The sequence below is a fragment of the Triticum dicoccoides genome, chromosome 3A (assembly GCF_002162155.2).
Source record: "Triticum dicoccoides isolate Atlit2015 ecotype Zavitan chromosome 3A, WEW_v2.0, whole genome shotgun sequence".
In the NCBI taxonomy this organism is placed as follows: Eukaryota; Viridiplantae; Streptophyta; class Magnoliopsida; order Poales; family Poaceae; genus Triticum; species Triticum dicoccoides.
In genome coordinates this window covers 219,095,535-219,110,278 of record NC_041384.1, presented here as the reverse complement: position 1 = coordinate 219,110,278, position 14,744 = coordinate 219,095,535, and positions in this window count along the sequence as shown.

The window sequence follows — 14,744 nt, the reverse complement described above, 5'->3', positions numbered from 1 at the left end:
ATAAGGAAATATAAATAACAACTTTATTATTGCCTCTAGGGCATATTTCCTTCAGAACGCGCCAACGCCAAGGCCGAGGCATCCCTCGCTACCTTGCACGAGGCGAGTGCCCGGGCCCTGGAGGAGGCCATGGAAGCTGACCGTCGCCGTGAGGCCACAGAGAAACGCAAAGGAGAGCTCCGGGCTCTGAACGCCTCCCTGGAGCGACAGGTCGAGGCCCGCGGGGCTGCCTTGGCGTCGATGAAGGGGGCACCCTCCAAGGAGGGGGAGCTCCTGAGACGCGAGGAGGCGCTGATGCTGGAGGTGACGGAGCGCAGCCCCAAGCTTGAACGGTTGGAGACGAGGGAGCGTCAGGTCACCCAGGCGAAGGACACTGCCAGCGCGCGTGAAGCCAAGATCCAAGAGGAAGTCAACCATAGGGTGGCGGAGGCTCGTGTAGAACTCGCCAACAGGCATGATCTGAAGCTGAAGCTCGTGGAAGCTGAAGCCGAGGGCAGAACCACTGCCCTCAGGTCGAGGCTACGCGAAGCGGAGCAGCATGAGAAGGCCGTCGCAGCGGCCCTAATCTCCATCCTGGCCGCGCTGGCCTCGGCCCGCGCCGAACTATTCCCGCTCCAGTGGCGGGTTGCTGATGATGAGTCCCTCACATATCAAAGCAGGGAGGAAGCGCTCCATCGACAGACCTTACTGCACGAGCATACTCCCATGCACCAGGCCCTCAAGGTGAGGGCCAACCAGGCACTGGGTACCATCTGCGATGAACACGCCCCTCACCCCCACGCAGAGGACTATGCAGACAATCTTTGCTTCTTCACCAACGTCGTGACGCACCTGGAGGACCGAGCCGAGAGGGCTCGCGAGCTTGTGGACGAAAAGAGCTGAGGCCTCCTTGGACGCGTGTTCTCTTGCATCTTTAGCCATCTTCAGAATGCCGACCCCAACTTCGACTTTGATGCCGCCATCGCCCTAGTGCCCGGAGCTATCCGGGACAACCTGGCGCGCTGGGTGGATGATAACGTGGATGCTCTGGTCAGAGCTTTTGCTTCCGACAACGACGCAGTGGTGGTCGTGGCGGATGAAGGCGACGTGGTCCATGATGGTGAAAACGACACTGGCGACGACGCCAGTAACATGTCCGGGAGCGATCCGGAAGATGCCACGAGCGACATGTCCGATTGAGCCCGCGCTCCTTATTTTGAACCTGCGCACAAAAGCTTGGGCACGGCCCCAGAAGATGTAAGTGCATTTTGGGGAGGGGGAGCCCCTCATGTAATCAGACTATTGTTTTATTCCTTGAACCAGACTTAAGGCGTGCTTTAGTGAGCTCTCAAGTTCGTCCGCAAGCTTGCTACAGTAACTTACCTTAGTCTAGGCGGGCCTCAGACTGGTCTTGTAGTTGTCGATGTGTAGTTCTCCCGAGTGGAGTCCTCCGCGGGCTCGCGAGGTTTCGGTCTTATGAGGAGTCTGCTAGTCCGCCCAAGAGGGCCTTGCGAGAGATGAGCGTTAGATCTCGGCGAGATGCACGCGCATACTACGCCCAGTCCCCGCTCGCGAGGCACTCGTAAGGGAGGGGCAGTAGGCGCTGGCCTCGAAACGAGGCACGGATCCAGAAAACTCAAGAAATCAACTTGAACGAGAAAAGATGCCCCCCATGCTTGCCAATGAAAATACGACTTCGAGTTCAAATCCAAAAGGAGGCAAATCGAGTTACAGAAAAGGGGTTGAAAGCAAATGGCCGCGTCCGGCACCTAGCTAGTCTTCTTGTCTTCTCATTAGCACGGAGCCTAGTGCTTTCACTGGCCGTGAGCATAGTTATTGGGGGACAGTGTCGACGGCCAGCGCTGAGCATGGTGCTTCCACTAGGATGTGGGCGGGAGCCCCCGAGGCCTGAGGGAGGATCTCCAGAGACTCCGGGGCATGTACAGCCCCACTCATTATTACGTGAGAGTGTGACGGGCGGAGACCTTCACAGGCGTGAGCCTTGCTTTATATCGCCAGACGAGGGGCCCTCCTTGTGCCACCCTCGACCACCGTTGGGGTGTCCGAAAACCAGGACGATGCCAAGGGGCAAAGGGGACTCTAGCGGCGTCCTCGGTGACCACGGGCCCTCTGCCGGGGGGAGGGCTTGCCGGCGCCTCCCCGACAGAGGACCTAACTCCGGGCGATGCCTTGCCCCGCGCGACATGAGGAAGGGCCTTGCTCCGGACCCCTTCCGCACAACCCACAGTGCGCTGCCCCTGGCTGGAATGGGGCTGCCACGGTGGGGTTGCCGTCTGCCGCTGTGGCCTGGTCCACCTGCGACCCATGGTTAGCATAAGCCTGCTCCTGAGATATCAGTGGTACCCTGCGGTTGTTGTCACTGGCGGGGTCGACAAGGCTGCTGGGTGGCTCATGGAAGGCCTCGGCTTCCAGCATCTCTTCTTCCTAGCCCGGCTTGAGGAACGTGTAGGGGTCATCCTCCGGTGTGTACTCCTAATCCACCATGTGGGGCACATAGGCTTCCTGAGCTGCCTCTCCGAACCCTCCGCCGAGGCGCCCTGTGCCCCACGCCACCGAGCCGGGTGCGCCTCCCTGGTGGCTCTAGGGTGGCGCCCCATTGGGACCGTGAGGAGCAATGCCCGCACCTACGCTACCAGGGGAGGCAAGGGCGCGGCCAGATGTCCGACATGGCAGGTCGTGCTGGCGCTGGCGAGCCCTCCCGGTGCACCTGCGAGCACGCGGGCGCGACGAGGTCCATCGTGCGACCTGGCCACAAATTGAGATGTAAGTAGGGAGCAGAAAGGTGGCGTACCCGTGGTTGCAACATCCAACAGATAGGCGACGCGTTCCAGCAGCGCGTCGCGGCCGCTCTCCATCAGCCGGCACCGCAGCAGCTCCCGCGCCACCATGAGCGCGGCTCGCATGTTTGCCTGTTCCCGTCGGGTGTGTAGCATCATTGATGATGCGTAGCTTGAGGATCTTGCGGTGGCCCGCGCACGCTGCAGTGCGAGGGTGGAAGGTGTCGGTCCGCGCCGCCCGCGTCACGCGGCACTCGGCGGTGTGCGGGCCGACTGGAGCGCAGAGTTCAGGTCTCCTTGGGCGGACGGTGCCGCCTTCACGGGACAAGCAGCCCACTGGTCGGCGTTGGTCCTCGGGTCGCCAGACATCGAGACCGTGGGGTGTTGGCAGATCAGCTGACAGAAGAGAGGCTTCAGCGCACCCTTACCTGGCGTGCCAAATGTCGGATTAGGGGTTCCGGCACACCCTTGAGGTTCGAACACTGGGGTGCGCACGAAGATCTCTCTCCCCCGTGAGCCCACTCTCGCAACGATCTCTAAGCCTAGCTCGCCAAACCCGAAGAACAAGGGACACAAGGGTTTATATTGGTTCAAGCCACCATCATGGTGTAATACCCTACTCTAGTGTGGTGTGGTGGATTGCCTTGTAGGCTAAGGATGAACAAGTACAATGGATGAACAGCCTCCTGAGGAGAGGTGTTCTTGAGCTCGATGAACTTGTGTGGGTGTGGATGGTCTCGATGATCCTCTCCTCCTCTATGGTAGTGGCTAGTCCTATTTATAGAGGCCTTGGTACTCCTCCAAAATATTAGGCAGGAAGGTATCCCACAACGGCCAATTTGAAGGGGGACAACCAGTACAAGCTATCCTGACAAAAGGTGGTCTTCGCCTGCCAAAGGCTCTGGTGATGATGCCGCCATGGGCTCCGCGGTCACCTCCACCATCCTGTTGGTCTTGCTCTTGTTGCACCGATATGGAAACCTTTGCCTCATGCCTCGGGACTTGTCGGCGTTCTGGGAACGGGGGTCCCTAGACTTGCCTGCCTGCGGCCTGCGGCGTGGCTCAAGTGGGGGCCCAGCGCGGCCCATCTTCATCAGCTCAAGCTCAAGACCCTCGCGAGGGGCCAAGCCTCGCGGGGCGGACGACAAGAAGCTTCCTCAGAGGCAGCCTCATCAGGCGGGCTCGCGAGGAGGCGGAGAGATCAAGGCAGGGGTACCTCGCGAGGATCCCATGACGCAAGCCATGACGATCAAGGCCAGGCGGGCGCCAGGCGGGCGCCAGGCGGGCGCCAGCCTGCGCAGTGTCCTTGTTTCCCCTTTGGTGAAAAGGGGCAAGCACAGGCCAAGGTATCAGGCAAAGGTTGCCATTCCAGTGCAACGAGACCAAGACCAGCATAGCGGCAGGACCGAGGTCACCGTGGAGCCCAAGACGGCATCATCACCAGTGCTTTTGGCAACCGAAGACCACCTTTGGTCAGGATAACTTGTACTAGATGTTCCCCTTCAAAATGGCCAATTGTTGGCGCCCTTCCCGCTCAATCATTCAGGGAGAGGCCCAGGGCCTCTATAAATAGAGCTAGCCACCACAGAGTAGAGACATCGAGACACCCAAGAAGGAAAAGAGAGAGAGAGAGAGAGAGAGAGAGAGAGAGAGAGAGAGATAGAGAGAGATCTGGTAGAACCCTAGCAGAGAGATAAAGAGAGGCGACGAAACTCACCCTAGCAGTTCATTGCACCAGCACAAGAACACCTCTCGCGAGGCTGTTCTTCCCTTGTACTGTCCATCATCAGCCCCAGAGGCAATCCACCACACCACACACTAGAGTAGGGTATTACACCACAACGGTGGCCCGAACCAGTATAAACCTCATGTCTCTTGTGTTGTTCATCATTTTCATCTTAGTTCGCATGAGAGGATCGGACGTAGATCGGTAGGGGAGAGATCTCCGCGCGCGCCCCAGTGTTCGAACCTCAAGGGTCTGCCGGAACCCGAAATCCGACATTTGGCGCGCCAGGTAGGGGTGCGCCGGAATCTTTCTTCCGATGTTCGCGTGTGATCTTCCGTCATGTCCATGGCTGACGCTCGCCGGGCTCGCGCCGAGCGCCGAGCTGCTCGCGCCACTCGCGTCGCCCAGACGGCGCCCGTCGGCGGCCCCCCACGACGTTCCCCGTTGCCCGCCGCCAATGCCGCCACCCGCCCGGCGGGGAATGAGCAGCAGGCCTCATCCCAGCATCCTTCAGTGTGGCGGGATGGCCGCACCACCACCCCGTTGCTGACTCCAGCAGGCTCATCGTCCCACGCCTGTCGCGCACCCATGGATGCGCATGCCTCACTGCTCTTGGCGCAGGAGCTCCTACACTATCACCCCATCGACGACCTCTACGAGGACTGGCTCGCCCGCATCACCGAGCTCGTCAGTGCCGCAGGGGGCTCCTCCTTGCGGTCCCTCTCGCTGCTTCGCCCTCCATCCCGTGCAGGGGCGAGGATCAGGAGGCGCCTCCGCCGCCTCCTCCCCAAGAAGGTGCCTTGGCTCCAAGGCACGCAGCCCCAGGGCGGGACCCTCCACGTCCGGCGCCTGCGCAGCAAGAAGGGAGCTGCCAAGAGATCCCACGTCCCCGGGAAGGTGCTCGCGCTCTCCCAGCCGGCACGCCAAGATCGCGCCCCAGCGCCCCCACGACGAGACCCCATGCTGCTCCCAGTGGCGGCGCGTGGTGACCCGCAAGAAAAAGTCCAGCACCAGCAAAGGGCGCCGGTGGCCATGGTGGGCTGCCTCGCCTTCATCCCCAAGCTGCACGGCATCACATGGCCAGGCAAGTTCAAGCCTGACCTCCCACCCTGCTACGATGGCACAGCGGACCCCGCGGAGTTCCTGCAGCTCTACGAGCTGGGCATCGTAGTCGCCAACGGAGACGAAAAGGTCATGGCGAATTGGTTCCCCATGGCGCTCAAGGACGGCGCCTGCACCTAGCTCCTGAACCTGGCTCCCGGCACGATCTCCTCCTGGAGCGAGATGCGCACCCGCTTCATCGCCAACTTCCAAGGCACTCGCGACCGGCCCCCGGCCGTGAGCGACCTACGCCGCATCAAGCAACAGCCGGGAGAAACCCTGCAGAAGTACATCCAGCGCTTCAACTACGCTCGCCTCAAGATCCCTAAGGTAACTGAAGAAGCTATCATCTCAGCCTTCTCCGACGGTGTGCGCGACGTCAAGATGAAGGAAGAGCTAGCAATCCATGAAGACCTGTGCACATCCCTGGAGCTGTTCAACCTGGCGACCAAGTGCGCCAGGGCTGAGGAAGGGCGCCTCTCCCTCCTCGAGCTCCCGGCAGCCGACCCGGAAGAAAAAAAGCTCAAGGCCAAAGACGTGAAGCACAAGGGGGCTGCCGTGCTAGCAGCGGAACCAGACACCAAGCGAGGCAGGGACCAGCCCGAGTCATCCAAGGGCGGATGATACTGCGTGTACCACGACCTCCACACCCACAACACCAACGAGTGTCAAGAGCTTAGAGCCGTGCGAGATGGGCGAATCGGCCGATGCCCAGAGCACAACGACAGGGGCTATGGCCGAGGAGGAGGAAGAGGTGGCGGACGATGGGAAGACCGCGGCCTTTGCCAGGGATGGCGTGACCGCCCTCGCGAGGACCGCTGGCAGGACCATCCTCGCGAGGAAGGCTGGAGGGACCAGCCTCGTGAGGGCCACCCGCACGGCAACACGGGCCTCCCTCCTCTGTCGCCTCCACCAAGGAGGAACGAAGACCAACACCAAGATGATGGGGCTGGGGGCTTCCAAGAGCCGCGTGCAATTGCTTGCATCTTGGGTGGCGCCCAGGCCCCAGCCTCACAGCGCATCTTCAAGCAGTTTGCTCGCGAGGTGAATGCAGTCCTTCCCTAGCTTGAGGCCACGCACCCTCTCAGGTGGTCTTCGTGCGCGATCACATTCAGTTCCGCAGACCAGCTCAAGTGTGCGTCAATGGCCGGAGTCCTCCTGATGCTTTGCTCCCCAGTCATCAGCAACGTGCAGGTCACCAGGACCCTCATCGATGGCGGGGCAGGACTCAACATCTTGTTCGTCAAGACGTTTGACAATCTCCAAATGTCGTACGACTAGCTTCAGCCAACCAAGCCTTTCTCAGGAGTCACCGATGGTTCCACTGTTCCAATTGGGAAGGTTCGCCTTCCGGTCACCTTCGGGCAACGCAACAACTACCACACCGAGCTCATCGACTTCAACGTCGCTCACATCCGCCTGCCGTGCAACGCCATCCTTGGGTACCCAGCCCTAGCCAAGTTTATGGCAGTGACTCACCATGGTTACAATGTCCTCAAGATGCCAGGAAGCGGTGGAGTCATCACCGTACCTTGTGAAGAAAGGGATGCAGTGTGCTCGCTTGAGCGTGCGTTCCAAGCCGCAGCAATCGAAGAACCAGATCACGGGAGCGGGAGGCCTCTCGAGGCGACCCTGAAGAAGAAGAAGACCTCACCTGGCCCGAGCCACAAGGAGGCAGGCACCTCCGGAGGTATTGCGTCAGGATTCGCGCCCGATCAGGGAGGGCCACCCTCTCATGCATAGGAAGGCGCGCCCGGCGCCCTCCTCAGGCAGGGATCAAGGGCTCTCTCTTGGAGAGTCGCTGACCTTGCCAAGGTCGCGGGGGAGGCGCTTGGGCACCACTTGGAGGTGTGCTTTCAAGCACGCTTCCTTCAGGAAGGTACAAGTCAAAGGAGACCAAACCCTTAGGAGTTCATCGCAAGAAACACCCATGAGCTACAAGAGTCCAGAGTCATGCGTGGCAGCCGCCGCTTACCTGCCGTGGCCCCACATCCAGGCAAGGATGGAGGACTGCGCGCCTGCTTCAACGTACCAGGGCTCAACCGAGCTGCGTCCCAGGAGCGCCTATGACCTTCGGCCGTAGGGCGCTGCGAGGGACCACCTCACAGCTACATTCGCATGCCCTTCGGCCTGCCGAGCGCGGTCACCGTACATCAGCACCTGTTGAGGAGCATTCTGGAGGCTCAGGAGGGCAGGCATCGCGCAGTCCTGGCGGAGGTGGCGATGGTCCCCAAAGACCTGCACGTACCACCGGAGCCTCCCGAGGCCCTTGGGCCTGGGGGCTCATGAGGGCCGACGTCTTCACCGCGCATCGCTCACTTCCTCAGCATCACTTCATCTTCAACAACACTAGGTGACATCTTTCAGAGTTCTACTTTCAGCTGGGAGCGCCCACAGGACTGCACCATTCCCAGGCCGCATGGGTCCGTCCCTGCGGCATGTATCCATTTTGCTTATGCTCTTTACCTACCTTGTTGGGGGCGCCCCTCGGGCTGCATCATCCCCACGCCGCTCGGGCCCGACCCAGCGGCAGTTGCTTTTCCAGCATTTACCTTAGGGTGAAGTTGTTCTTTCACGCTTAATCTGATTCCCATGATTATCACCTACTGCTTGTCGTCATGCAAAGCACTTGCACGTTAAAAGGGGGGTACCTGAGCATCGCGACTCATGGGATCCTACTAGCTCTCTAGCCCTTACCCCTAGCCTTGACCCACGGCATCGCGACCTGTCATACCAGCGGCGGCTGAGCTCGCTCGAGGGCCGGGACCTGAGGACATAGACCATTTGCATTCTAACAACCCTGCAGAACACACCAATTGATAAAGGCCCAGAGCCAGGCGCAACCCGCCTCAAGGTAGGGCCTCGTGAGTCCCGCGCTGGCTCACGGGTGCCCAGATACACCTCTCCTAGCCCTACCGTGCCGGCCACGTGTCAGGGCGGGGCAATACACGCCCCGGGGGCTCCTCCCGGAGGGGAGCCCCCTCCCATGCACCAGTGGAAGCACCATGCTCCGCGCTGGCTGACGACACTGCCGAGGAGCGGCTATGCCCGTACACATACGGAAGCGCTATGCTCCGCGCTGGTGATAAACAACTGAGGGCGGCCCACGGCTGTACCAACCTCAGGGAGCCCAGAGCTCAGTGTCCGGCACCATCGCAACGCCTCCCCTCGGGAGTGCCACGCGAGGGGGATGGACACGGGGGCTACGCCTGGGCCTCGCCCGAGCGCACGCCACCCAGCCAGGTCCCTTGGACCTGGTCGTCGCGCGCCACTCCCTGAGCGGAGCCAAGGTATGAAACCCGTTTGAGCGTCTAGGGGGACTCCTAAGCATCGCGACTCAGGAGCCTAACTTGCCACGTAGCCCCTCACTCCTTAGTCCCGTCCTTGGTTTCCGGTCGGGGCTAACGCTGGGTGAGGTACACGTGGGGCCGGGCCCTGCCGACGTAGAACGATCAATCCACTCCTCGCTGCCCCCTTCCCTACTTGTTGCTCGCGCGTCAAGGGGGACTCCTGAGCATCGCGACTCAGGAGCCTAACTTGCCACGTAGCCCCTCACTCCTTAGTCCCGTCCTTGGTTTCCGGTCGGGGCTAACGCTGGGTGAGGTATGCGTGGGGCCGGGCCCTGCCGACGTAGAGCGTAAGCAAGTAGGAGAGGAAAATGCAAATTCCAGGAAATTCAAATCAAATATTACAAGCCATAAGATTGTTCCACAACGCCAAACACAAGTTTTAACGCCTCCGCGAGGCATGGTGCATATGCAGGAATAAAATAGGATGGAAGTCACGAAGGGATCACTCTCCAGAAACGCCGTCACCGGTGGTGGAGTCACGCTGGACGGCTTCGCCTCTCGAGGTCGCAAGGCCGGCAGCACCGCGCCTGGGAAGGACGCTGGGGGAGCGGAACTTCCCCAGCAAAACCTCGGCTCGGCCTCTCACAGCCTCAGCGGCGGTAGCGGCACGGTCGCCGCTCACGGGCTCTAGCAGGCTGTCGAAGTCAACATTGGGGTCGCGCAGGTAGACATGGCTGAGGACACGCGTCAGCGCCGCAGAAGACAGGGCATGCGCCTCGGCCTTGACCATGGGGCCAAGGCCGTCCGCGACGTCCTCAAGCGCATCAACCAGGAAGGGGAGCAGCTTGGCGGGGTCGTCCTCCTCACCAGCCAATGGCTCCTCCAGGCCGCTCTCATACAACGTCTTCAGTATGCCACAAGCCTTCTTCTCCAGCTCCGCAAAGGCCACCCGGTCCTCCATCAGGACCTTCGCCTTGGCGTCCAGCTCGGTCCTCTCCGCCTTCAGCAATCGCTCCAGCATCTCCAGTTGGTTGTGGCGGTCATCAAGCTTGGCGTTCCGGTCCTTGGCGGCGGCCTCCCTGGCCTTCATCTCCTTCTCCTTCTCCTGGCGGCTGTGCACCTCCCTAGAGAGCTCATCGCGCAGGCCTTGCAGCTCGGCCTCAAGCGTCTTGCAGCGGCCCTGGGCAGTTGCAGCGTCGCCCAAGGCAGCGTCGTGAGCGGCCTTGGCTTGGTTGGCGGCCCGCTTCTCCTCGTCGGAGGACGACACGGCCTAGCTCAGCACCGCTCAGACGAAAGCAGCAGAACAGGCCCAGCCAGAGGCCAACTCCAGACGCCCGGCCACCAGACGAGGGTACGCGCTCACGAGATACCCCCGCAGTTGGCTCAGCTCATTGACAACCTGGTCCAGGACAGCGGCGGAGGGAGCAGAAGAGACAAGAACTTGTGGAGCAGGCGGAGAAGATGGCAGCGTGACCACGGCTTGGCAGGAAGGGACCTTCGGAGCCTTGGCCGCCACGGCCGCAGCGTCGGGCACAGTCGACTCCAGGTCCAGCGGGGCCACGGCGGCTGACTCCTCGCCGGGGTGCCCCAGTTGGCCTCGCGAGGGCGGTTGGGTCAGAGAGGCGCGGGCCTCACCGTCCTCTCCCCCAACAGCCGAAAGAGTCGCCTCGGCAGACGTATTCGCCCCAAGCGGGGCCGCAGAAGCCTCCTTCAACCTCTTGGCAGCAGGTGCCGGCCTGGTAAAAGAGCGCAAACGTCAAGCTTCAGCGGCAGAAACCAAGCAGAGCATGAATCGAGCACTTATTGGACGTCGTCCATGGACTCAAGCAACTTCCGGCCAAACTTGAAGCCTGAGAGCCTGCAGCGGGGGTCAGCCTTGGAGGGCCTGGAAGCAGAAGGCGCGTCAGGAGGGATGGAGCTGGCCTTGGACCCCCCAGGGACCAGAGCAGACTCTAGGGGAACCAGGCTCGACCTGCCCTTCCTCGTGACCGAGGAAGAGCCCTCCTTTCCTTGCCTGGCGCTGGCCTCGTCGTCGTCCGACATGGAGCGGAGGGCCTGGGACCTGCGCCGGGGGAAGGACTCCCCCAATCCTCCCCAGTCTCCTCCGAGTCGGACGCTTCCTCCTCCGCCTCTTCTTCCCCACTCGAGTTGCCGGAGGACAAGTTCACCGTCGCCAACACCTCCAGATCTTCGGGAGCTGCCGCGGGCACCAGCCCCTCACCGTTGAAGGTGGGCATGGCGTTCACCACCTGCTCCCAGTTGTCACGAAGGAACAGGGGGACGGGGGTGCCCACCGGGCTCGCCACGTCTCCCCCAACCAAGGAATGGAGGGCCGCAGTCAGATCCTCGTTGGTCAGGGCCTCGGAGCTTAGGCGCAGGGCGGCGTCTGCTCCTCTAAGCATCCACAGTGGGAGCGAGTGCTCCTGGAGCGGAGCCACCCGGTGCTCCAAGAACTCCCTCAAGAGCGTGGCCCGGTCAGCTTCGCCGCCCCCAAGTTGCTTGGCCTCAGGTCCGCGTTCATCCTCCTCAACACTGCCTTCGCGCGAGGGTCGACAAGCTCCGCGCGGGACCATGTGTCAACGGACTTAGGTTGCCCCGTGGGCAATACCAGACGAGGGTGGAGGCGCCCGACATCCATCATGACCCACTTGCTCCGGTAGCCTTCGATCCTCTTCCCAGGCTTCGAGATGGCGTTAGAGCTGGAATATGCAATGAAGCTCGCGCATGCAGAAACCTGAGCGCCAGAAACCCGGAGGGAGAAAAAGTGGCGTAGCAAGGCCACCGAGGGCTTCACACCAACATGAGCCTCGCAATAGTAGGTGAAAATCGCCAGGAGAAGGACAGAGTTGGGGTGGAGATGCAGGGCCTACAAGTTGTATTGGCGGAGAACGGCATAGAAGAACTCAGAGAAAGGAGGCACCAGACCGGCGACAATGGCGCTCACGAAGAACGGGTAGAAGGTGCTCCCCTTGCCCTCAGGCTAGTCGGAGCCGACCTTGAGCACAGTCGCCCCCTCGCTGCCCTGCGCCACCGTCATCAGGCGCGCGAGGGCGAGGTTCTTCTCCGACAAATTCGGGGAATCCAGGGCCGGCGGGTACCAAGCATCAGCCGGGGACTTGCGAGTCGCCATGGCGTGCCGGATGCGAAGGACTGAGACGGATCTGGAGGATTTCGGGAGCAAGAAGGAGGAAAGCGAGAAGGGGGATCTAGGGCAAGACGGACGAGAGAAGGGCAAGTAAGCCTGGCACGGGCACCCCCTTTTTGTCAGTCATGCAGTTGCCGAGGCATCATGGGAAGTGCAGACGCCCACGTCCAATCAACCGCCATGCGGCGCCCAAGGCCGCAGGCTGTTAGGGCCCGCGGCACTTCGCGCTTGCCCCTTCGCTTCTCTGCTAAGCCAAGCACGCGCGCGCCTTGGGCCCGGGGGCTACTGTCGGCGTTCTGGGAACGGGGGTCCCCAGACTTGCCTGCCTGCGGCGTGGCTCAAGTGGGGGCCCAGCGCGGTCCATCTTCATCAGCTCAAGCTCAAGACCATCGCGAGGGGCCAAGCCTCGCGGGTCGGACGACAGGAAGCTTCTTCAGAGGCAGCCTCATCAGGCAGGCTCGCGAGGAGCCAAAGAGATCAAGGCAGGGGTACCTCGCGAGGATCCCATGACGCAAGCCATGACGATCAAGGCCAGGCGGGCGCCAGGCGGGCGCCGGCCTGCGCAGTGTCCTTGTTTCTCCTTTGGTGAAAAGGGGGCAAGCACATGCCAAGGTATCAGTCAAAGGTTGCCATTCCGGTGCAACAAGACCAAGACCAGCAGAGCGGCAGGATGGAGGTCACCATGGAGCCCAAGACGGCGTCATCACCAGTGCTTTTGGCAGCCGAAGACCAACTTTGGTCAGGATAACTTCTACTAGATGTTCCCCTTCAAAATGGCCAATTGTTGGCGCCCTTCCCTCTCAATCATTCGGGGAGAGGCCCAGGGCCTCTATAAATAGAGCTAGCCACCACAGAGTAGAGACATCAAGACACCCAAGAAGGAAGAGAGAGAGAGAGAGAGAGAGAGAGAGAGAAAGAGATCTGGTAGAACCCTAGCAGAGAGAGAGAGAGAGGTGATGGAACTCACCCTAGCAGTTCATCGCACCAGCGCAAGAACACCTCTCGCGAGGTTGTTCTTCCCTTGTACTGTCCATCATCAGCCCCAGAGGCAATCCACCACACCACACACTGGAGTAGGCTATTACACCACAATGGTGGCCCGAACCAGTATAAACCTCGTGTCTCTTGTGTTGTTCATCATTTTCATCTTAGTTCGCATGAGAGGATCAGACATAGATCGATAGGGGAGAGATCTCCGCGCGCACCCCAGTGTTCAAACCTCAAGGGTCTGCCGGAACCTGAAATCCGACAGGACTCCTCGCCTGCGCTTGCCTCTTTAGCACCAAAGAGGAAACTCGCACCCTGCGCCCGCCTGGCCTTGGTCGTCATGGCTCACGTCACGCGCTCCTTGCGAGGTGCCCCTTGCATAGACATCTCCGCCCCCTGGGAGCCAGCCTGGGGAGGCTGCCCCCAAGGAGATCTTGGCGTCGTCCGCCTCGCGAGGGTCTTGAATGGTTGCTGATGAAGATGGGCCATACCAGGCCGCTGATGGAGCCACGTCCTGGGCCGCAAGCAAGCAAGTCTGGGTACCCCCGTTCCCAGGACGCCGACAAGCCCTCTCTCTTCTCCACTACCGTGATCTCATCCGGGACTCCGAACAAACTTTGGTTCATCAAAGCACGAAACTCATAATACAAACCGTCATGAAACGTTAAGCATGCGGACCCTACGGGTTCGAGAACTATGTAGACATGACCGAGACATATCTCCGGTCAATAACCATTAGCGGAACCTGGATGCTCATATTGGCTCCTACATATTCCACGGAGATCTTTATCGGTCAAACCGCATAACAACATACGTTGTTCCCTTTGTCATTGGTATGTTACTTGCCCGAGATTCGATCATCGGTATCATCACACCTAGTTCAATCTCGTCACCGACAAGTCTCTTTACTCGTTCCGTAATGCATCATCCCATGAGTAACTCATTAGTCACATTGCTTGCAAGGCTCATAGTGATGTGCATTACTGGGAGGGCCTAGAGATACCTCTCCGATAAACAGAGTGACAAATCCTAATCTCGATCTATGCCAACTCAACAAACACCATCGGAGACACCTGTAGAGCATCTTTATAATCTCCCAGTTACGTTGTGACGTTTGATAGCACACAACACTACTAGGAAAATGCTTATAAATAGAATTTTACCAGTAGCGTTTGTTATGGACCCCACGCTACTGATAATTACCAGTAGCGTCTGTTATAAACCGCGCTACTGGTACATCATAGTAGCAGCGTGGGTTTCTGGAGGCCATGCTACTAGTAAGTATGCCACAGCACACCACCTGACCAAAAAATATTGGCAGCGTTTGTAGTCTAACCAGCGCTACTGTTAAGGAAGTAGTTGTAGAGCTTGTGCACCTAGACGCGCTACTGCTATTTCTTCTATGGGTAAACTTATACCAGTAGTGTTGTTTTTGTACAAGCGCTGTAGATAGTTTTATGTACCAGTAGATATTTTGGTTGGCACTCATAGCAGTAGCGTGCTTTGGCACCCGGCGCTACTGCTATGGTCGCCACCCACCTACCACATTTCCCCTCCTTCCTCCCCTTTCTTATTCCTCTCCCCCTTCCTTTCTCCCCCTTACCTTGCACCTTGCTTGCTCCTTTCAATGCTCCCCCTCCACCACCGCTCCATTAGAGCCCTCCCTCCCCCTCTTCTTTGCCCTCCACCACCCCCTCTTCTTTACCCTCCACCACCCC